Source organism: Hirundo rustica, chromosome 6 (assembly GCF_015227805.2).
Source record: "Hirundo rustica isolate bHirRus1 chromosome 6, bHirRus1.pri.v3, whole genome shotgun sequence".
Taxonomy (NCBI): domain Eukaryota; kingdom Metazoa; phylum Chordata; class Aves; order Passeriformes; family Hirundinidae; genus Hirundo; species Hirundo rustica.
This window is the reverse complement of record NC_053455.1, coordinates 8719561-8743072: the sequence shown is the minus strand read 5'-3', so window position 1 is coordinate 8743072 and position 23512 is coordinate 8719561. Positions and strand designations below refer to the sequence as shown.

Here is a 23512-nt window from a genome sequence, read left to right as displayed (position 1 = left end):
GCCATTAAGTAATTTTGTTACAACCAGTTACACACATCTTAAGTTGGTTGGTTCTTCTTTCTGTGGCAGTGGATTGGTCATCCAAAAGCTGATGGGGGGAGTTTCCATTACAAGAGACAGGCAAATCTACAGAGAAACTCCTGCCTCAAAGTGTATAAAACACCCCAGACACTCAGGATGCAAAAGGAGAAGGGAAGCCAACAGTGAACCATAACCAAGGCAAGAGATGTAGGCTGAGCCTGACGTGAGTATTTGAGGAACAAGGAGGGAGCCAAAGGAGGGGTGACCTATCTGAAAGCACCCCCACATTGTGAGAGCAGCTGTCCTTTATAACTACCCAAAAATGGGAGGGCAAACTATGTATCACAGCCCTTCTTCATTCCTTCAAGCTATAAACAAAAGTTTAAGTAAAAGGAAAGGAGAATTTAAGATCAAGCCCCTTTGTGGTCACTGAAATTGGCATCAGCTATTGCAGGCAAATCCCTCTTCAATCACTTTTCGTAAAGAAATGAAGCTCCCTTTTAACTCAGCCTAGAATTTTGGCCTTTCATCTCCTGACAGAGATAACACTTTTTGACCATTAAAAACCCATTTTCTCTTCCCCTGTGTAAATGGGTTTATTTCTCATTAATACCCATTTGTTCTTGTGCCAGCACAGTTCACACACTTGAATAGCCAGGGGGTATTTTGCTCCTGTGTGGCACTGACACCTTACCTGAGATATTCAGAGCTGATCACATGCCCTCTCAACCCTCATTTTGTTATGCTTTATCAGCCAAAAGTCTTTTAATCTCGTGCTGTAAAACCCCACTATCATCCCCCTTCCCAGCATCTGTCCCACTTTAAATTCACCATTCTGGGAATTATTGAGAATTATACACAGGATTTCAAAGGATGCTCCTAGGTGAGTTATTAGTAATGGGAACCAGAACTCCAGCAACTTGGGCATAAAAGCAGAAGGCTTTCCTGACAGAATTGGGAACGTTTCCAAGCTCTGGAAGACTTAGAAATGTTTGCATCACGGGTAAGTGATAGGAGCAGGGAACCACATATCTCCCATCTGCCCGGTCTGGCTGACAGATGTGTATCCCACCAATGAATGGGATACCTGGATAAATACTGTCTCCTGAGCTTGCAACCAGTTCCCTCATCCACAGCAAGTGACAGCAAGCGTGGCTTTGCTGTGTACCTGCAGGAATACCAGGAAGAGCAAAGAGGAAGAGATTTATAAGAAAACCAGAGCACTGAATCAGTGCAAAATTACATCCCGTTAGTCTGTGCTTTGAGTGTGCCTGAATAATCAGTGCCAAAACCACAGTGCTTTAAAAATCCATTACATGGGAAATACAGACATTAATCCTAAATTGCTATGGAGGGAAGAAGACTTCAGTCTCTGCTGTTCTGAAAGCCCTTAATCTCTATGAAGTCATGTTTGAGACGCAGTTGCTGTTGCTGGGGAAGTAAACATGATGGCACATGAAGAAAAAAATGCTGTCAAGTGGGGAGGAGGCAGGAGAAGCAGATGAGCCCTGATGAAACAAAGGACTCTCGCTCTCCAAGTGTAGCCTCTAACAAAACAAAACATGAGGCAGTGACTGAAAACATTATAGAAAAATTGACTGTGCTTAGCTGCGTTATATAGTAGGACATCTGTGGGTCTTTATCTAAATTACACAATCTGAGGCATTTCACCCATTCAGTGTCTCTAGGCTTCTTAAATGAGAGGGGAGGTTTATCTTCCTCCCATTACAACTGCAAATGTGTGTCTAAATCCTCGTGTATGTATGCACTATTACTGACTTACAAATACCACATTGCTTCTCAGTGTTCTTAATCTCCTGTGGTTCAGGGAACACTAAAACACGATTATTTTGCACCCGATCCTATAGATAAAATCTTTTCCTTTAAGGTTCTCAACTCTCTTAGGGCCTCTCCCTCAGGAAAATTCAACTCTTTGACAACTGCTTTGTGACTCCAAACCAAAAAGCACTTTTCTTCTGTGCTCTGACCTTCGCTGTAAGCATTGCAAAGCATTAGTGAAGAAACAAAAGATCAGGAATCCTTCTGTGCAGTACATGCTCTTACCCTTCACCACTGCTGGAAATGAGTCCTGCTTTAATCTGAACAGGGACAAAACACAAAACCAACTCTCGTCATCAGACCTTGGGACAACAATTGCTGCAGCTGTGCAGAAATGACATTCTCAGCATGGCAGACCTCTGTCTAAAACTCTGCTGCTTAGAAGGAAAAGGAATGTCTGCACAAACACTCACGTCCCTACATTCCTGAGCTCTACTGTAGCCCTGCCTTCATGTCAAAAACACCAAATAAATGCTTCAGCTCTCCTGAAGGGCAGGGCACTACTGCAGGTAAAATATCAGGAACCTGACATAGGTCTCTGGACAGCAAAGAAAAAAGAAAAAAAAAAAAAAAAAGAAAAGAGAGGGAGACACCAGAAGAAAAAACTTTGATTCATATTTTTGGCATTTAGACTAGATGATCATTGTAGGTACCTTCCAACTGAAATTTTTCTATTCTCTTCTATCCTATTCTATTTAATATTAGCGTAGGTGGTGAGAACACAAAGTAATACAAGCCAAGAATGATTTGGAAGTAGCTTACTCCACTGAAAATTTGCTTTTTAGGACCTCAGTCCAGCCAGGGCAACAATTCCCCTGAGCTTCAAAGCCCCATCTTCCAGCTGCTGTGTTGTTGCTTTCCAGCCCTTTCACTGTGGGACCAAGCAGCCAAGCACGGGTACGCTGTTGAATAAAAATGAATTTGCCATCAGGTCTTTTGCCCAAACCAAAGGAGAAAAAAAAAAAAAAAACAACAAACCAACCAGCAGGAGGTTAGAAGAGCAAATAGTGGCTCATGGTGTAACCATGAAGAACCAAAGAAGAATTTGGTCCATGTGGTGGAGTTCTGTGTACACATTCCTGACATAATTGGCAGTGATGGTAATTCAGACAGTCCAACACCAAATTCAGTGATCACAGCCCCTCTGGGCAGGCAGATGGAGAGCTCAGGGAGAGTTCAGCCTAAATTTTGTGGGTGCAAGGTTCCAAAGTGCAAAGCACACTGCAGATACAGGTCTGGGAGAGCAAACCAGCTACTGCACCCCCTCAGGCACACCACGTGTGCACGCAGCTCTGGACATACATGCACAGCGTGGCTTTATCCCAACAAAGGAGCACTTGTGTGTTCACTGTTCACCCCCACAGTCACATCTGCTTCGGTCAAAAGGGATTTTGGTGAAAATGCGGGGCATTTACAGAGAGTTTCATTTTTTTCCCTTTGCCTTGTCTTTTCTGAGCTTTGCCCCTCATTCCTACAGGATGAAGAGAGCCCCTATGGCCCAGCAGTTATAATTTGTCCTCCATAAGCAATTCTTACAGCCATGTGTGCTGTCCTTCTACATCCGAGCAGGACTGACTAGTATCAAGCATTAGAGCAAGAATGAATAAAGCAGTGAAACACGGAGGAAGAAGGACAACCCTGCTCTTCTCCCGGTCTCTCATCTGCCCAGAGTACAAGGTCAGTGTGAGCTGCAGGTCTCCTGTGTGTGCCCCAGCTCCCCCACGGTCACACTCCCTGCTGCCCCATGCTCCTACAAACATAGCTGACAAGTGGATTAAGGGATCTACTGCCCCACTGCCCCAGCACTCACAGTCACCCTGTGGGACAGAGGCCACAAACCTGATGCTGCAAATGCCTGAAATGAGCGTATGAATGAGGCAGCAGCAGGGTACTGCAGCACGTGGGCCACAGCAAGGTGTCCTACCTGTCTGACTTCCATAGGGCAAACCCTGGCAGGGCTGCTCCAGAATACAAAGACAGCAGACAAAGACAAAGAAGTGTAAAAATGCTCTCAAGCAGGAGAGATTTGGCTTCCCTGCTCTTCTTCATACACCAAAGCAGCAAAAACTTGCCGAGAATGGGAAAAAGGCTAAAGCAAGAACAGCAGCAGCAGCCAAAGACAATTACTGTTCCCTAAAAAACAAACTGTTCTTTCAAAAACAGTTTTATACCCTTTGGAGAAGGATTGCGGGGCACACATCCATTTTTTCCACTGTGTAGGTTTGTAAAGCTAAGTATGTACCACCTGAGTATTGCATAAGATACCAATTAGAAACATTTGCTTTGGGCAAAAGAAGGAACAATGAGCCACTCTGGTTAACTGCCATCTCCAAGAGAGGCAGTCTTTTTCCATTTGTCTTCTCTTCCACTAAAAACAGATGAGTGTTTTACCAGCAAACAGTGAAAGCTCACGTCTCATTTTCCAATTTGAAGTCTCAGAAGTACTCAGCCCTGTGTTCTTACCCTGTAACTATCCTCCAGACGCCTGTAATCACACTCAGTGGTCTCAGCTGGCTTGCAGCAGCCCTTTGCAGAACACTTAATCACTTATTTCCCCCCTCCATGATTTTCCCTGCCAGGTTTTCTCTAGATGGCAAAGCTGAGTGGCTCTGCCTGAAATCAGAACTGACTCGTGCCCCTAATGCCTATAGAAGACAGCACTTCTGACCCACGAAGAGAAACACTTCTCCACAAATTGTCTCCACTTGGCTGTTAATATTTAGCTTAATTCCACTGTTTCCTTGCTGATCTCTAGAGCTGATGTGTTTTACTAATGGAAAAGGCATCCTTCCTTTTTTTGCTGGGTTGGGTGGCCCACTGTGCCCATCGAGCTGAAGTACCATGAGATGCAAAACTTGGACTGACTTTAGTTTTAAGCTGTATTTGACTAGATGTTTACATGGTGATACACTCAAAACCTGTGCAAAATGCTCAAATATTAGCTTTACTAGTCCAGTGCAAAGTACAAGATTCAAGCATTGGAGCAGGCTGCCCCGGGAAGCAGTTGAGTCACCATCCCTGGAAGTATTTAAAAGACGCGTCGATGTGGCATTTGGGGATGTGGTTTAGTGGTGGGCTTGGCAATGATGAGTTAACGCTCATGATTGATGATCTTAAGGGTATTTTCCAACCTGATCGATGCTGATTCTACGTTAAAAGTGAAGCGCTTACATTGTAGATAGCAGGCTGCCGGGTCCCTAGAGGAGGGGGCAGGATCCCTCGGGTCTCTGACCGCTTGGGCAGCCTGTCCCCAGCTTTCGTGGTTCCCCCCTCATCTCCCAGCCCGGGGCCGCGGATCCAAACCCCAGGGCTGGACTGAGGGGGTCCCCGCTCCGGGCAGCGGCTGCACCGCTCGCACCGGGGCAGCTCAGGCTGTCAGACGGCTGCGGCCGGGGCAGGGGCAGCGCTCGCCTCCGGGATGCTCACGGGACACGGGAGGAAGGGGCACACTGGGGATCCCTCCGGGATGGGCAGGACTCTTCTGCAGCGAGGGGAGCGCAGCGCTGGCTTCGCGGAGAGCTCTTCCCCCGGGGATGAACTGCCAGGACGAGACCAGGACAGGGCAGCGCGGCTGCCAAGAGAATACACCCGGCAGAACCCCCGCCCGGGAGGAGACAAACTTCCCCGGCGGGGCCGGTCCGGACCCCCCGCCCCGCCCGCGCTCCGCCCCGGAACCGGGCGCGGCTCCCGCGGGCGGGCAGAGCCCGGCGGCTGCGGGCAGAGCCCGGCGGAGGGTCTCTGGCAGCGGGGGTCGCTGCCCGCAGCAGGGTCGCTGCCGCCCCCGCCGCAGGACAAGCCGCCGCGGTAAGGCCGAGCTCCGCCGGGGGCGATCGCGGGATCCTCTCCCTCTTTCTCTCTCTCTCCCGGTCGGGAGAAGTTGGGCTGAACCCCCGTGCCGCGGCTGCAGCCCGGCCGAGCATCCCCGCGCCCGGCCCGGAGACGGGGCGGGTGTCCGCGGGAGAAGGAGCTCCCCGGGCCCTAGCTCGGCCGGCGGCTCGGAGCTGCGGGAGGGACGGAGGGAGGGATGGCCGAGCGTAGGGGGATGGAGGAGCGACAGCAGCAGGGAGGTGTAGGTGGGACCCGGTTTGGGCTGCAGATGTGGCGGCATCGCCGGGACGGGGCCCCCGCTGCCGCGCTGGCGGTACACGGGAGAGGGGGGAGCCGGCCCGGGTTGCGGATGCAGCGGCGCGGTGTGTCGGTGGGATGGAGCCCGGCTTGCTGGTGCCACGGCGGAGCACACAGGTGGGAGCCGCTCCGGACCGCAGCCGCAAACGCCCCGTGTAAGGGCTGCGTGTGGTTTGGGCTGGCGGTGCTGATGGAGTTTGGGCGGCAGGTGCCGCGTACAGGTGTGACGTGCTCCAGGCTGCACGTGGAGGTGCAACGTGGTGCGGGTTGCGGGTGTGATGTGCGGGAGGGATGTGGTCCTGCTGCGCCTGGGGCTGGCAGAGCATCTCCCGGCAGAGAGGGGATGGATGGCGTGCCTGCGTCGGGGCTGGGCGACTTTCGGGCTTTTATTTTGACAGATTCTGTTATCCGGTGGTTTTCAGGCAAGGTCTCCCAAGTCCTGCCCGTTTTTCCCACATAGTTCTCTCCAGCCTCATCCTCCCTTTTGCTCAATAACTCTGCAGTGATTAAATGGCTTCTTGCAACATCAGTGTACAGAGCTGAATTCCAGAGCCCGTGGGCGGGGAAGGAGTGCTCAGACAGATTGATTTTTAGAAGAAATACCCCAGAACGGTGCTCGTGGTCGTCCCTCCCTGTACCAGATAAACATTGTGAACTGTATATTCTTTTTTTGGATTCTTAAGACTGAAGAATTTCTCCGGGTAAACACGGTGCAAAACACATCAGGCTCCCTGGTAGACTGCAAGGAAACTTCTGGCTTAAGTTAGTTGAAAAGGAAAGTTGGAGTCAGCAGAGTTACAGTGAGGTTGCCGTCGTCCTACTGAACTTGTTTAGAATTTGGGCTGTCTGGCCACTAATCTCATTTCTCTTCCATCAACTGAAGCTTATTTTTCCACTAAACAGAGGCTGCCAAAAACAGAGGGCAGGGGGGAGGGGATCGCAGGAATCCGTGAGGATATGAGATTTTTTTTTTTGTCCTCTTATAAGTTAATAATCCTATTCTAGGCTGTCGTCCAAAAATATTGCTGAAAAAAATGCAAGCAGTGTGCAAGACCCATTGTATAAAAGATAATCTAAATGTAGGACAGGAAGAGACCTGGCAGGTCAGCAAATCTAAACACAGAATGATATTGTTCCTTATTGCACACAAGAAATGTGATTCATTTGTTGCCAGTCTTCTAGGAAGGGGAATTTTCACAACTTTATTGAACTGACATTATAATCATTTCTCCAGTATATGGCATAGTATTTGCACTATGACTGCTTAGTTCTCCCTGTCTGGTGCTTTTCTCTTATCAGTGTAGAAATAGGAGTTGCACGCTTTTCTCTTTACTGTGCAATGCCAAACAAGCTACAACTTGCTGTCTGCTCTCATGAAGCAGGCTCCAGCTTCTGCTGATCCCTGGCAGTTTGTGAGCTGGGCTTCTTAATCTCCAGCTTCCTGTGGATGAGCAGAGCTGCAAGGCTCAGAGGTCTGTCCTTGTGCCTTTCACGCTTTGACACCTCTCCTAGAAATAAATCCCTCCCCAGGTAGGTGCTGCAATTAACCTCCTCCTCAGGTTCTTCCTGTCCCGTGATGGGGGGTGGGAAGCTGGGATTTTCCTCTCCAGGTGTCCATCTGATTTTTGTTTTCTGCTGTCAACTCTCATCATATTCCAGTCATTTTATTAATCCCATTTTTATTGCATATCCCCATGTTCTGTGCTGGTTCAGTATTGCCTCAGCTTTCTCCCACTTGCTCTGTCATGAAGGGAGAAATTAAAAAGGATGGAGTCTCCCTCACTTGCAATAGTGACCCCTGCTAGACTCAGACTGTCACTTTCCATTTCATTCTCTTTCTGATCCCTCTAGGTCTGTACCCTGCTTATTGCAAATTTTTATCTTTTGTTTGCAAACTTCTGATTTCACTGGACTGCATAGCAAGTGCCTTCAAATGTGTTGTAAGCTGAACTTTATTCCTGTCTTGTGTGCCAGGTATGCTGGATAGTTTTCCCAGAGTAGCTGAGCAGAAAATTTTTCATACCAAAGCAAGCTAAGTTGCATTTTGTCCCTCTTTCCACCCAATTTACTTCCATGGTGTGGAGTATTGGATGTGGGGTTTTTCTGCAATGATATTCTGTTGACAAGGGGTGTTTAATGCCACCACTGTACTGTAACCAGCCATGAGTAGAAGATGGGTGCAATTCAGCAGTGGGTAGCAACACAGTGCTGTGGATTGGGCAGTGGACAACATTTATCGAGCTGAAACAGCTGAAGGAACTTCAAACTCAGTGCTCCTATCGGAGCTCAGGTTAAGCTCCCACTTTAATATCCTTGCTCTTAATATTTGCAGTAAGGTCTGTCAATAATGATTCAGAGAAAATACCACCGAATCAACAAAGTTAGGTCATGGGGTCACACAGTGACATGAGCAAATCCAGCTCTGCTCAGTTCAAAATACTGCAATTGGTAGGTGCAGATAAACACAAGGAGTTATCCCTGCTCCCCTCATTAACATTACACATTGCTTTTTATATAACTAGGTGAAAAATACCTAAATATTTTGCAGAAGGTAGACGTAGCCCTGCAGCATGATACCCCTCGTGCTCAGTGCATGACTACCTGCTTCTGACCTGACATATTATAATAATCCCTTTGGCATTATCCACCAAGCTCAAGTTTATTCCAGTGTTTCTCAGCATTGCCTGTGCAGCAGTTTATCATACAGTGTTCAGGAGCTTGGCCTTGCAGAGGCTTCCCTCATCTCCCAATGGCCAGAAAAAGCACTGAGAGCACCAAGTGCTGCAACAGAGCGGGCAAACAATCTGTATTTTCATTTTACTGAGATTTCTCCAGTCCTGTGCTGTCAACCAAAATGCTAAAAACAAATTCTGGGAAGGAAATAAATCACGTCAAATTTTGAGCCTTGACTGACTCTTTCTAACAAAGGGCAGCTTCATGCTCAGGTCTGGTGTGGGGTTGTCACACCATTCCAGTAGTTCCAGTTCTGCAGGCTTGCTTTAAGGACTGGAGTGAAGCACAAACTGGGAATGCTTTAAAAAGCATTTGAATGACTTTTCAGTGCCTCTCAAATTCCTTGTCAAGGGCAAGTATCCTCTGGCTCCTTTTCCTAGGAAAAAATAAGTAATGAGCAATAGCCAAGCTTTATGAGTGCTACCAGATAATGTCAGTGGTAGATGATTTTATGAAACTGAATAAGGAAGAAAATAGGGTGTGGGGTACAAGCATGAGCCCTTGAGTCATAGCCTGGCATCTACAGGAGTGCCCAAAATTAAAAGTAAGAGATTGTGTGATGTGGCAGATGAACATTTGTTGCTGCTTTGTCAGCCAGCCTTTCACATCTGCAGAAAGCACCAGGAGAGCATCTAACAGCATGGTGGGTTTTCTGTTTGATGTAATGAACACGTATTGTTCACAGATTCAGCTGTTTCTACAATTTTAATACCTGAGCTGACATTTCAAAGTGCTGGGAATTCTGGAGCCACAGATCAATGAGAATCTTAAGCAAGCAATAGTGTTTGCAAAAAGCTCTGTAGCATTTGATGGTGTATTTCAAGGTCTCTGAAAAACCAGCTGAGCTGAGAAAGGACACCAGACAAAGCCAGAAAGGACTGAGAGACAGTGGATGAAGTCCTCATTCCAGCATTGGAGTCACTCAGCTGATTCCAAAATGTTTAACAGCCCCAAAAGAAATGTCTCACCTCAGAAGGGACATTGCTCCAGCACTCCCTCCAGTATCACAAGTACAGACAAATGAAGAGCTGCCAAGTGCTGTAGCTGGTGAGGCCTGATGTTGAACTTGGCATGGTTGTAGTAATTCTCACCAGGTGGTGCTACTTGGCATTGACTCCCCAGTTGTTATTTTTACCAGGACCATTATTCAGCTGAGGTGTGAACAGTATTAATTTCATGGAATGTTTGAGGGCAGAGGAGGGATTTGCTCTTTGGGTCGCTGGTCCATTAGAGTTTGTGTCCTCAGTCCCTCCTTGGTGCTGAGAGGACTTCCCCACAAGGTACACAAGGGAGGTTTCAGCTGATGGTTTGCATTGCTGCTCACAGAGTAACTCTGATTTCACCCCTAACCCGACTTGCAAACCCTTCTGTTGCCTCTCCTGCTCCCAAGCTGATGTTAATGCTAACATAGGACATCACTAGTGGCAGCTGGCCACTTTGGAACTGTGTGGGTCTCCACTTTTCCAGATTGGAAAGCTGAGTCACATTTTAACAAGCAAGGACATCAGAGGCATTTGGAGACCACTCCAGGAAAGTGTGGGAAAGGAGGCAGCCTGCAGCCATAAAACCTGTATATTTAGTTGCACTTTAAAATGGAAAATGTTGGTGATTTTGCCACTACAGAGGTCAAATGAGCTCTGCTCCCATCTGCTCTGCACAGAGAGCCATGGCCACCTGTCCCACCCCTTTCCTCCCAGAGGGAGGGACATTCCAGCCCCACTGCTGTCCCAGGGACTGCAAGGCACAGCCTCTCCCCATCATAGCCTGGCCAGCAGAGGAGATGAAGGGAGGGCAGCAGCAGTAAGCCCCCAGGGCGGCAGCAGCAGACAGCTCCTTTCCTCTCTCCAGGTCAATGAATGAGGTTGGCATCAACTTGATCTATTTATTTATTTATAATTTTGGTGAGCAGCTCTGCTTTTGTCAGTGCAGCTAAGGCATAACTGTGTTACGCTCCGCTCCGTGGGTTAAATTGCATTATTTTTAATGAGCCAGCTATCTCCACTCCGCTTCTGTTCTGCTGGTTTCCCCTTTCTGGGAGCTGTCTGCTCTTTGCTTGTCCTGCTTTTCTGTTAAGTCATTGCTGAGCATTGGCTGGAAGCAGTGAGCTAAGCATTAGCTTTATGTTCTGACAGAGGCCCCAGTTGGAAACAGAAGTTACCACAGTACACGGCAGCAGCTTTTTGTGAGCAGTGCTTTTCTTCCCACAGCCTACCAAGAAGTCAAACTGTGGCAAATCAACTCATTCCACCATCTACCCCAGATCAAGGTACTTCTCCTAAATAAAAGGATGGTCCCTGCTGCCGAAGGATTTACTGCCAGGAGTGGGTGCAGCCCCTCACGGGCTGGATGTGCCACCCAGGAGGAGAGGCAAAGCCACACAGCCCTCCCTGGACCATTCCTTGTGCACTGGCTCATCTCTTCCATCAGCACTGCAGTGCTGAGCCCATTCCCTCTGTCCCAGCGGGTCCCTTGGGGACACAGGATGGCATTGGGGGGTTCTGGGGTGCAGCTCTGGGGTTTTCCCCCCTCTCAGCCCACAGCTGTGCACCCTGGGCGGCTGCATCAGCTGTGTGAGTAAGCCTCTCTCCTGCCCCAGAAACAGCCACAATCTCCTCTGTGTGCTTCTAGCTCAGAAAAGGCTGATTCATTCTCTGAAGCAGATTAATTACTTCTGCTATTTAGAAAAGAAAAAGAAAAAAAAAAAAAAAAAAGTGAGAAATCCTTTAGAATTGGTCGGCTTAACTTTCAACTGCGTGCACAATGCAGTGAAGCAAATCTGCTCTGAGCCAGAGCAAGAAAGTTCACACGGAGTAAGAAACTGGGGGTTACAATATTTACCTGCAATTTAGAAAGTATTTGTGAGTGTGTCTTCTTGTTGACTTACGTGACAAATGGTGCAAATGTGAGCCTGCCATGAAGGTGAACCGGGGAACAAACGTTTTTATTCCCTGATACATTTTATAACTTGTTTCCTTTCTGGTTTGGGTCATGCCTGTGGGGCAGCCGGTTCCCTGAGTAGCTCTCATCTGAAACCTGGCTGAGCTGCTCCAGTTCTCCCTTGGAAGGCTGCTTTCCAGCCTGCCTGGCTGTGCTCACTTGTTTATGCACTGATGGGCTGTAGTTCCCCATTTCGGAACAAGCTGTCCAATATTCATGAGTTATTTTATATTTACCCAGTCCTGAGGCTTCTTTTAGAAGGCTGCGGATAAATTCTGGGTTTTGTTGTTTCCATTACTGGAAATGGACTGAACCTCCACAAACATTACCAAGCCTTAAATAAGGCCGCTATTTATCTAGAAAGAGAGGGAAAGGACTAACGCAAAGCTAAATTGATTTACAAGCCTGTAATCCCCAAATCCTGTTCTGCTAACCGTTGTAAGAAAGCAAGCCATATGTGTAGAGATGAATCACTTATAAAATTATATCCTAATATTCATTGTATGTTAACTTATCAGACAAATGTAGTGATTTTCCTCTTGAAGATTAATGACAGCCACATGTTCAGCTGGCATAAAGCACTGCAACTCTTTGGACTACAAACCCGGGGATCTGATTGCTTTGCAAAGAACAAAACAGTACCTGAAGTGATAAGGAAAAACTGAAAAAGGCCAAAATGATAATCATAAAATTTCCTGCATGTATAGTAAGGTCATTTTGACCAAGCATGAGATGCTTTCCCCAGTTGGTTGGGCCATACTAAAATCTCTTCACATTAATACAAAGACTGAGTTAGAACTGCAAAGTTAATATCTGGGAGGACAATTTTAGGTCCTCCCAATAAAACCAGCTGGAATGAATACTGTAGCAAAATAAAGGTTAAGCCCCTGAATGTTTTAGGATTACTGCGTTATAAAATAGGCTCTTCAAACTTTTTTATCCGGCAATAGAGAAAATACTCTGAAGGCATCTTTGGAGTGGATTAATGTTGAAATCATGCTAAGCCAGCCTTCTTCAAGCATTTATTTTAAACAGCTCAAATGCTTAACTTCTTGAATTAGCGGCAGAGCAGGTTCTCTGATTACCCTTGGTAATGTTCATATTCGCACAAGCACGCAGGAAAGAACCTGGCAGTATCTGGGGCTGTTCTCCTTAATGTGTGCAATATGTGCTTTGCCCATGCCATTAGGAATCCTGGCTGTGTTCAGCCTTATTTGAACAAAAACTCTCAGGATGTTTGCATTTGGGCTGTTCACCAGATAAGATACCAAGCCCTGTGATTCAGCAGCAGCTGAATGGAAAAGCTGATCCCGGTAGAAGGGAATCGCATTTGCAACCTGTTTGGAGAACAGCTGGAAAAACACTTCCCCCTTCTGTACCATTCTGGTGTCTTGGTAGCTTTGTTCAGAAGGGATGTCTGTAAATATGGGTCTGGGGAGCTCTTTGGCTTAGGGATGCACTCAACCCTTTCCCCTGTGGACCTCCAGCATCAAACTGCTTTCCAGGGAAGAGCTACTACCTGCCTGAAGATCTTCATCCTTATGCAGGTGAGGAGGGCTTGTGCTTGTGCTGGAAGGATAGCTGAATCCTGGACAGGACCTGCCTGCCTCTCTCCCTCTGGGGCAGGGCTCAGAAAGGGGTTTTTTTCTGTAATTACCTCTTCTTGCTGCTGCAGCACCAGCATGTGTTACCAGGGAGCAGAGTTCAGCTGCTGTGGCACCCTTCATCCTGGCAATGCAGTTCCCCTGCAGCCTTAGCATGAGTGCAATATATGTATGCAGGATAAATAAACAATAAATATTAGGCTTCTTACCTATGCTTAGGAGCACATACATCCTTTAGAAACCTGCACGTGGATCTGTGCTCTGGGCAGAACTGCCTGTGCAGTTTGGGGTTTTGGCAGAGATTTTTGTCAACATCTTTCCAAATTAAGCTCCCAGTTCCTCACAGTTCATGGTTTAATCCCCTCAGGTGGAAGCACCCTCCCTAAAACAGGCTGTTTCTTTCTCTCAGAGGCAAATGAACTGCAGAGCAAATGTTATCGATGTTTTAAGCAGATCAACCCCATTAGACACAAAGTTCTTGGAAATGTGCTACTGGCAGCATCAGAGTCCTTTATTTTTGTTATCTGAAGTATTCATCAGATAAAGACTACTTCAGAAAGCCTTTTTTTTTTTTTTTTTTTTTTTTTCCCTGCTTTTAACATCCTCTAAAGTGAATGCATTCAGCTGCAAAGCAGAGAGCTGGTCTGTGACAGGAGGGCTGGAGGGATGTCAGTCTTCAAGGAGAGTAGAGAAATTCAGTAAGAGCCAGCAGCAGTCAGCTCTGCAGTTCCTGTCTTGCTCCTGAGGTTTCCTGAGGGTGCTCAGATGTCCCTGCTCCCCACGAGGGAGCAAACTGGCTGCTCTCACTGTGCTCTCCCAACACCTGGGGAGGTCATCGTTAGTTCACCCCTTTACATCCCAGTAGCTCTTCTGGCATCTCCTGCTTCTCCCAGTGCATAAGGTCATGTTGCAAAGGCCAGATGCCTTGTGGGCAGGGGGAGGATTTGACTCTTCCCCCTAAATTTTACTTTGCTCTCCCCGTAAATTTTTATGTCTTTCACCCATGCCTAATTCCCCTTCAGTGCCATTTCAGCACTTTGTTTGACACTGGTCCTTCTGCTTACTTAACTCAGAGTTCAGTTCTCAGATGAGCAGAGAAATTGAATTATCCAGGTTTCTTTCCCTAATTTTATCCCCTGTTGACATGTACTTGTTATCACTGGCTCCACAGGGCCAGAGCACCCAACAAAACCCATCACGGAGGTGCAGAGGTAAATATCACACCTCAAATTCTTGAATGCTCTCTGTGCTGATGTTTAGTGATTTAGAAGGGAGTGATACGAGGCATTTTAGGCAGGATCACCTAGAAAGGGCCATTGCAGCAGACCTCTGGCTGGCACAGGTCTCTCTGCCAGCCCGAAATGAGCTGGGTGTCCCCTTTCCAAAACCCTTGACATGACTTCCTTGCAAAGACACTGGCATGGGAGTAAATCTGCCACAGAAACGTGGAGCAGCGAGAAGACACTGATTGCTGTAATTAGGAATAATCTAATTGCTAAAGGCAAATGGGTTGTATTTGTGTTTCTTTAATTGGATTCCTGAATTTTGTGGACCGGCCATGTGGGCAGTGAAGTCATTGCACTGTGATTCAGAGGCAGCAGAGTGATACTCAAAAATAGAGGGTCTCAGCTGTACTTTACCTAACATGAAGCTAAACTCTTAGTTCTTGATGTAATCTATTTGATTTTGGAGTAGTTACTATGCAGAGGACCACCAAATCATCTGCTAGAAAATTGGGGTAAAATTGGGCTGATTTGCTCGGGGGAAAACTATTTACCCTCTCTCTGAGCAACTTGAAAGTTCATGTCCACGTGGCCTGCAGAGGAACAGTGCAGCCTGAGAGCTGGTTTTCCTGCTTTTCAGCCCAATCTCTCTGCTTCTGCTTTTCTGCTTTTGTTTTTTTGGGGGGGATTTTTTTTGTGGGGTTTTGTTGGGTGGGGTTTTTTTTCATGTCGGAAATGATGGAACCTTTCTAAAAGGAGAAACATTTCTGGAATTTCTCAGATCCAAGCTTCAGATGAAACCTGATGGGACCTTTTACATTGCTTCCATGGTTTTCAAAGACAGGAATCTGCACCATCACAACCCTTTCTTTGCAGATTTTTTTTTTTTTCTCTTAAATTTTATTTTTTCCCCCTAAAACCTGCTGTGAGCCTGGTCCTGCTCCCAAGAACCAGATTAGCAACTAATCTTTTGAGGACTTGGGGATTACACTTCAAGAGGGCATGTAATGTAAAAGGACATTCATTTGCTGTTGTAAAACCCATCCTGAATTAACAATGGTCTTGGATTGTACAGACACACCCCCAGAGCGTTTCCTACGGCAGGATGGGGAATTATGCAGAGTCATTTCCCTGGACATTACATTGTTATGTTGAAACTGTTTTAATTAGAAAGCACGTGGGCAATTTGGTCTCTTAAAGGCCAACCGAATTTGGACCAAAGGGCAAACAGATCAGTGTATTTCTAATATTGGTGGAGTCGTGCTCATGTGCACCAGGGTTGAGTTTCCCACCTGCGGCAGGAAGACTTTTGATGTGGGTTCCAACTTTTGATCTGGGAGGTTCAGTTCAGGGTAGAACCTCACAGAGTAAGAAATAAACACTTGAAGCCTACCTGCTACCCCTGAGCCAGGCAGGAGGCCTGTGCTTAAATGGGCCATGTTGAAATATTCCCAATTTAATAATGACTGGGTTTCAGTTAACACCTCCCGAGGGGCTGAGTGGATGCATTTTGCAGCTGTGGCTCACAAACTAGTTGGCGCACAAAATGTCAACCAGAAAGGCACAGAGATGTGTTCTGTTCAAAAAAGCTTTTACTGTCTTCAGAGCCTGCTCAGCCCGTAAAAGCTGGGCTGGACTGAAGCTCAGCAGGACCTTAGCGGTGCCCGATGAGAGCAGAATCCTTGTCAACAAGCCCCTGCCCAGAGAACACTGCCTGAGCTCCCAGCCTTTGCTATGTGGCTTCTCTCCCAGGATGGGCAGCCTTGGGTTACAAATCCTCAATATTTTAAGCTGTCCTGGTTCTTCCAGCATTGCGAAGACCCCTGAGATCTTTCGCTGTTTAAAGCTCTGGTGCCACAAAGCCGGAAAACCCAGCGCAGCTTATGCAAGGTGCAAGGGGCTGTCCCCACCCACACCCACGCTCTCCATCCCACCACCCTGACCACCCTGCATCCTCTTTTTTCCTTCTCATTGTTTTTCCTTTCCTTTGCCAGATCATCGCCCTGCTTTGGTTATTTCTCTGCTTTTTCATACTGGCAGACAGACATGGAGTGGGGGCAAGGCTCCAAACCTTCCCAGCCCACGGGGAAGTGACACCCTCCCAGCCACCAGCGCTGGGTGAATGAGAAGGGTGACAAATGACATGCAAATGCCTTCCCTGGAGGCTACAGAAAAGGCACTTCCTTGCACCCTTCTGAAGAGTGGTATTTGCATACTATCAGACACTGACATCCTGTTGGACTTTCTTAGAGCATGAGGATTGGGGAGACGCTCGTTTGGTGATTCACACCATGTTGGCTGAAGGTTGTTTGGCGGAGAGGAGGAAAGGAGCTGGCTGGGGAAGGGAGGGCTCACACAACTGGTTGAGAAGTATCCTTCCATGTGGGAGAGACAAGGGAATAATTTGGCTTCAGCTCTGAGGTAGGAATTCTTTCCTCTGACAGTTTCTTCCGTCCTCTTGGCATCCTGGGGAGGTTTTTAAAAACAACAACAACAACAAAAAGTCAATAAAAGGGTTTTGGTTCTCATATCCGCTTGTGTGACAGCTTCCCACAGAGCAGAAGCCAGGAGTCTTAGAAAGTTACCATTGCACTGTCCATGTTGCTGGGTAACAGCTTCTGCTCCTCACATGACCCCAAATGATAATATTAAATTGCATCCCAAAATGCTGAATGGTGCTGGAATTGCTGGCAGATGGAGCTGCTGCCTCTGCCTGAGTGTGAGTACTCCCAGACAGAGTTTTTGTAGGGTCTGGACCCAAATCCCATTCCTTTCTGGCTGAAGTCAGGATGCCCCTCTGTCTCCCATGGGCCTGCTGACAACAGCAGTGGGGAAGGACCAGGGTGAAGCGCTGCTGGCCCCATTTGGGGCTGCACAGCTGGGGGCTGGCACCCTCTGCATGGGTGCACACCTCACATCCCTCCAGCGTTCAATCCTGCCAAGGCCTCTGGTAGCATGTGAGGGTGCCTGGGGGTCACACCCACCGTGGAAAGCCTCTGAGACTGGTTTGTCTGACTTGGCACTCACACAGACAAGCCAGTTTCCCCCCCAGTGGCCATTACAGAAACGAAATCTGACAGCTGCCAGACTGGTTTAAACCTGGCTCACGTTAAGGGAAGTGATCATTGAGTGTCTTCACACTTTCAGTAATAAAGAATGGTTTCAAACTCATTTGAAGCTAAGCTCGTGGAACCTCTCATGTAAATAAGGCTTTAGAAGCCAATGAAGATCCTGACATAAACATCCTTGTGCAGCTCACTTGAGCTTGATTTGTTTGTGGTCCTGTAGCAGCCTAATGAGAAATTTGTTAATTTACTGAGGAGAAAAACACCGGTGATTTTTTATTTTTTTTTTTTAAACTGGTGTAACTCCACTGCTACTACTGCATATTGAATGGACACATTTACCCATTTTGTGAGACATTACAACAATACTGTGGCTTGTATTCTCCCAGGAGAGAAAAGCCGTGCTGGCACACAGCATCCTGATAGTGGTGAATGGGACTGAATCAGAACAACATGTTTTTCCTTTCTTTGTGAAAGAATAAGCTATACTGGCAAAATACATACAAATTTATACCAATATGGCCACTCTTTGTCTGTGCACTGAAGTCCTTTTCTGGGAATTTGCTCCCAGCAGAAGCCATTGCCAGCCCTGTGCCAGGCCCAGTCAGAGTGTGGATGGCACAGATCCTGCTCACCAGCTGCAGCAGGGTGTGGGTCCACGCTCCCTCATTTCCTAAAGAAAAAATATTCCCCATTATGGTTTGCAGCACTGCTGAGGCCACAGCTGACCTGGGCTATGTTGTGAGAGCTCCTGTAGGCTGTGCCAAAGCAAAGCACAGTGTGCCAGACACCTCATGAGCTTCTTCAGTACTGAAGAGCAAGAGTGGGCACTCATTCCAAAACCTTTTCATTTTTTGATCATAAATCACACATTCTGGCCTCTGATACAGGTGATCTGCAGAATATGTAGATCTAAAGACTGCTGAGGCTACTGGCCATGGGATCAGAAAGATGGAGCAGCACTTGGTTTGCATGCTGGGGCAAGGTCTGTTGTGCAAACCATGCCTTTGGTTCTCTTGCCTGAGTTTCCCACCAGGCCCTTATCCGCAGCTGCCCTGGGAGACTGAGAATGCTGCTTGGGCCCACACCAAGGGATCAGGCTGGTGTCTAAAATAGAGATTTGTGGTTTCCCCCAACTCACCTTGGTTCATGGGAGGGTGGTTTCATGCCCTTTATGGTGGTGCGCTCTTCCCACACTGCATAGGAAAACAACTGCACAAATGAAAGCAAAAGGACAGGTGAAGGAAACACATCACGCTTCCAGAAGTGATTTTGGAAAGCACAAAGCCAGGATGTTGTTTCTTTTTGGGACTGAGTAGTCTGACAAAGGCTTGGCATATTCCCAGCAGCAGAGGGAGAGCTGGAACTACCCAGAAGCGAAACCTGTCATTAGCAGCCAGCCAGGCAGAACGGGCTCCTGAGTGCCAGGAACAGCCATGGAAGGGAGGGGGCACCGAGCAGCACAAAGGAGCTTTTCTCACCCTGGCAGCCTTGTGGAGAGGAGTAGAGGGCTGGGAGGGCAGCATGTGGGATTGGGATGCTCCCAGAATTCTTCAAAGGGCAGCAAGGAGCTGCTGTTCCCCCTCACTCACGGCAGCCCCGAAGTCCTGTTCTTCTGCATAGGCAGTGGGTCTGCTCCCCAAAAAAATCACATTAGTTTTGACCTGCAGTGTTTCTCCCTTTCGTTTTCACTCAATTATAGTTAGCTGCCCTGAGAACTCTCCTTTTACATGTCCTCCCCAGTCCTTGCTGTGATCCGTGTCATCCTGGAGGCATGTAATAATTTAGACTGAAAGCAGTGCTGTGCAGCTCTGTTCTCCACAGCTTCACAGGATGGAGAAAGTATTGATGTGCCCTGATTTATCTCCCACAGATGTCATCTCCCTAGGAGTGGACTTGAAGGACAGAGAGGCACAGAAAACTGAATCTGGGAAGCACCTGATTTAGAAAGAAAGGAGGAGGAAATTTTGCAGGCCAGGTTGGATGGATGCAGGGAACATTATAACTTTGCAAACCCAGTGATCCAAGGAGTTCGCACCATGAATTGTGATGTTGTTGTTGCCACGTGCAAGAACGCAAGCTCTCAGGTTACCTTTATGCTTCCCAAAGAAATCTCCTAAAATTAAGAGTACTTTTACATTGATGCTGCTTTAGACCTTAGAGCAACCTTCCAGTATCTGAAGGGGGCCTACAGGGAAGCCAGAGAGAAACTCTCCATCAGGAACTCTAGTGACAGGACAACGAGTAATGGGTACAGATTGAAAGAGGGGGAAATTTTTTACTCTGAGGTAGATAGACACTGTCACAGGTTGCCCAGAGGGGTTATAGATGCCACAACCCTGGCATCCAGGCCAGGCTGGATGGGGCTTTGAGCAACCTGGTCCGGTGGGAGAAGTCCCTGCCACGGTAGCAGGGAGGGGTCTAGATGATCTTTAGTGTCCATTCGAACCCCTTAACATTTTGTGAATCCCCATCAGAGCTATCCAGCCTCTGAGGGTGAGAAGATGAGGAGAGGACTGCATTTAAGACACACAGATGTGGCACTTGGGGACCTGGTTTAGCGGTGGCCTTGGTGGTGCTGTGTTAATGGTTGGACTGGATGATCTTAAATGTCTTTAATCTAACCTAAACTATTGTGTGATTCATTGTTGTGGCTGTGAGCGTCTCCACAGCAGCAAGCACAGACACTGTCATGTTGTGCCCAAGGGAGCAGCACCCAGCCCCAGTGCTGAGCAGGCAGCTGGGGAGGCAGAGCGTGGGTGCTGCAGGCATGGTCAGGCACAGGGTCTGGGGACACTGCTTCCACCATCACAGCCTCCTCTCTGCCTTGGGAAACAAAAAGCAAACCTCCCTGTGGCCTTCTGCTGGCAAAAGGTGAGGTGTATTCAGCTGTCCTGTCTGGTTTTATCAGGACACTTTCCTTCCCTCAGCAAACATAGTCTAAATAGCTTCTGTGAGCCAGCCAGAGAGATGTGTTCCATTTCAATCCTTGTCTGTCTCACTCTGCTGAGATCATTTACCTGCTAACAAGCTCCCGTGGTCAGAGATAAAAGGCAAAACCAGCAGCCCTTTAAGGATGTATCCGAACATCTTTGCAGCACTTTGCTTCATGGAAAATATGGAAAGATGTTGCATTCACAATATATCACTCATATCTGTGTTTGTAAACAGATTTATCACACCATCTGCAGAGTCGTATTGCCATCTCCTCCATATTCATTTCCTTTCCATTTTTATAGTGCAGCCCCTCTTTATTTTATTCCCTTTTTACAATTAGATACATTAGCTACCTATATCCTTTCCCACAAAAAGAGTGCACTCTCTGTGGGGAAGAATATTTAATCAATCGAGTTTGTTCATTTTAGCGCATAAAAACACAAGCCAGGACTGTTTGGTGAGGTGCTGCCCGGTTCTGTTTCTCATCTCTTCACATCTGTGCGAAGCAGGTGGGAGGGAAGGATAATTCAGAACAAATCTGCTGGTAAACAGGATGCTCTCTCGGTATTTCCTGTCTCCTGTTGCACTGGTGAAGCTTAATTTTCAGGAATCAGCTAAGCCTGAGGTCAATAATGCTGCTGTAATTTCTTTGACTTGCTGTAGCTGATAGGATATAATACAAATACAATATAATGAGGGATTCATACATCTGGGAGCAAAAAGTCAGCCTGCTTTGTTGCCTGGCTGGATAAGAAACGTTTAGTCATTTTCAATTTAAAAAAAATTAAAAAAAAAAAAGTGATTTGCTGAGTATAAAAAGAAGTCACCCAAGAGAAGGGGAGCTTGCAGTTGGCAGGCACTTCTGCAGCCCCAGGGGCTGACCTACACCCGGGTCAGAGCATCCTCAGTACTGCCCTACACTGAGGGTCCAGCCTGGCCCCAGCACGGGAAAGGGATGCCTGGGCTCCATGCACAGCGTGGAGGAGAATTTGACTGCAGGGGGACCTCTCCAGCCCCTGGCTGTAGATCTGCAGTCACCATCACTGGTAGGAGCTGTAGGATGCTGCCCCATTCCCAGGGCTGTGAACCTGGGGCAGGAAACTTTTGCTTCTCTTGCTCCAGGGAGGAAGGATTTCTCTTCACCTTTGCATTAGGGCTCACCCAAATTCCTGGGCTTGAACACAGGGGAGGGACTGGGGTTGACTAATCCCAAAAAGAATTTTAGCAAGAGTGAGTAAGGGCTCTGGGCTGCAGGGAGTGATGACAAATCTTGGGAACTCAAGCCTGTGCTTTGGCAGGGAGGTTTGTTTGGGGACTGGTTGGGATGGTTTTTTTATGGTCCTTTTTTATCACTTTTCAGCTGTACAGTGTGTTCTCAGATGGTATATTTGCCACTTCATGTTTTTGGATCGTGACCATCATCTTTTCAGCTAACAGAACAGGGAGCAACTGGGTGCTTGGCCAGCTTCTTTCCCACTGAAGCAAAAGAAAACTCTGCAAGAGGGTCTCTCCAGAGCTCTCTAAATGGATTTGCTGTCACCATATCCTGCTAACTCTTTCACCACTCTGACCTCTCAATGCAGACTTTGATGCTGTGAGCTGCCAGAAAGTCCCACCATCACATTTTCTCAGGGAAATTTTTCAAGTGTCCCACCCCATCACACTTTGCATCTTTCCAAGAGGCATGTTTAAGCCTATAATATCATGCCTATCACTAATCAGTGAGCAAATCTTTTGGCTGTATATTTTGCCAAGGGGAGATTGCCAAAATGACTCTTCGGGTAAAACAGAAGCCGTGCAGCTCTGCTGCAAAGGAGCCAGGACCTTTCTCAATGGCACAATCCCCAGGAAAAATCACAAGCTTTAAAATAAGATTATTTTTTCCAACTAGTGTAAAGGGTCCATCCTTTATCTTAGCTTTCTGGGAAAAAAACAAAAAAACAAAAAAAAAAAAAAAAAAAAAAAAAAAAAAAAAAAACAACAAAAAAAAAAACCTTCCAGAGATTACTTAGTTTAGATTTTTCAAGCATTTTCTCTAGTCACTGCTGGGCTAAAAAGCCTTGTGCTTGAGCTGGGAAGGGAAAATAAGAGTCTCCCATAATCCCTTCCATCCCCTAAGTGCTGAGTTTTGGGGCTGACTGGCCCCAGGTTGTTTTGAGCTCTTTGCAGGCTCAGCAGCCCAGGGGAACAGAGGTACTGGTGGTGTGGCAGGACAGGGAGGCAGCATCCATTTTTGTGGGGCAAACAATCATCTATGGGAGCAATTCAGCTTTAAAACAGAATCACAGAATATTCTGAGTTGGAAGGATCCCCCAAGGACCATCAAATCCAACTCTCAAGTGAACGGCCCATAAGAGGATCAGATCCACAACCTTGGCATTATTAGCACCGTGCTCTGACCAAATGAGCTAATCTCTGTGGCCAAAAGGATTGCATGCAGCTTTGAGAAGGACCTGCATTGTATGACTTGATCCCTGGGAGTCTGAAAAATAATAATCCTGCTGAAAACCATGAAATCTGGCACCAAGAGTTACACTTGGCTTTGCAGTTTCTCTGTGTTGAATCAGTTCCTGGCTTTCCTTGCTGCTGATGGCCTGGCTGGACAGGCCATTGCTCCCCATGCCCAAAAAGGTGCTCTGCTGGTTTTGTAGCAAGCCTCCTGCTGCTGTACCTGCACTCCCAGCCTGTCAGGCTCTCACATTATCAGGCATAAACACCATGTATACAAACATATTTGCTATTACAGCAGACAGGAAGGGATTAAGTGAGTGCTATAAAATTAACCTCAACATCAGTCAAAAGAAACAAAAGCGGAAAAGGAACAGGGTAATCAGATGCTCTTATGAGCAGGATATGCTCAAAATTATTTCTCCATCCCATTACAAATGCTTAGAAACTGCACAGCCTCTCCGGCACAGTGAGATTTTGAAGTGGTTTAACGGGCATTAGGAGTTCGGAGCTGATAATGCTGCTTCTAACCTTATCCTTTCACTGCATGAAAATAGGTGGTGGCAATTGACTGGAGTAA

At 47.2% G+C, this 23512-nt stretch overlaps 1 protein-coding gene across 4 annotated transcripts in view; it reads left to right on the top strand.

Moving 5' to 3' along the window:
• The first annotated feature begins 5549 nt into the window (after positions 1–5549).
• Positions 5550–23512, top strand: part of LOC120754180 (inverted formin-2-like) — a 40577-nt gene continuing 22614 nt past the window's right edge. For all 4 annotated transcript variants that reach the window (XM_040067509.1, XM_040067508.1, XM_040067506.1 and 1 more), the window contains exon 1: positions 5550–5664. The gene's annotated coding sequence lies outside the window, so the exon portion shown is untranslated. The remainder of the gene's footprint in view (positions 5665–23512) is intronic.